Source organism: Vigna unguiculata, unplaced genomic scaffold (assembly GCF_037176805.1).
Source record: "Vigna unguiculata cultivar grain cowpea cultivar isolate G323 ecotype 2 unplaced genomic scaffold, ASM3717680v1 ptg000173l, whole genome shotgun sequence".
Taxonomy (NCBI): domain Eukaryota; kingdom Viridiplantae; phylum Streptophyta; class Magnoliopsida; order Fabales; family Fabaceae; genus Vigna; species Vigna unguiculata.
The window spans coordinates 7,501-7,859 of NW_028196811.1; the positions used below are offsets into that span (position 1 = coordinate 7,501).

At 38.2% G+C, this 359-nt stretch overlaps 1 non-coding gene across 1 annotated transcript; it reads right to left on the minus strand.

Annotated features, from left to right (window-relative positions):
* Positions 1-66: 66 nt before the first annotated feature.
* On the minus strand, positions 67-140 carry TRNAM-CAU (transfer RNA methionine (anticodon CAU)). The gene has a single exon. It is a non-coding gene; the product is annotated as a tRNA-Met (tRNA).
* Between the last annotated feature and the right edge of the window lie 219 nt (positions 141-359).

Consider the following 359-nt stretch of genomic DNA (forward strand, 5'->3'; position numbering starts at 1 on the left):
TTCCAATAAGATTTCATTCTTGAACAAAAATCCGATAGACTTTTTGGAGGGAGGGTCCCATTGGCGTGCATCCAGTAGGAATTGAACCTACGAATTCGCCAATTATGAGTTGGGCGCTTTAACCATTCAGCCATGGATGCTTAGCGGGAATCCTCGTACATGGTGAATAACCAAATTCCAATTGAAGTGAAATCTTTCGGATAAATCAATGCAATTAGGAGGATTCGATGAAAGGACATCAATTCAAATCCTGGATTTTCGAATTGAGAGAGATATTGAGAGAAATCAAGAATTCTCGCTATTTCTTAGATTCATGGACCCAATTCAATTCAGCGGGATTTTTCATTCATATTTTTTTC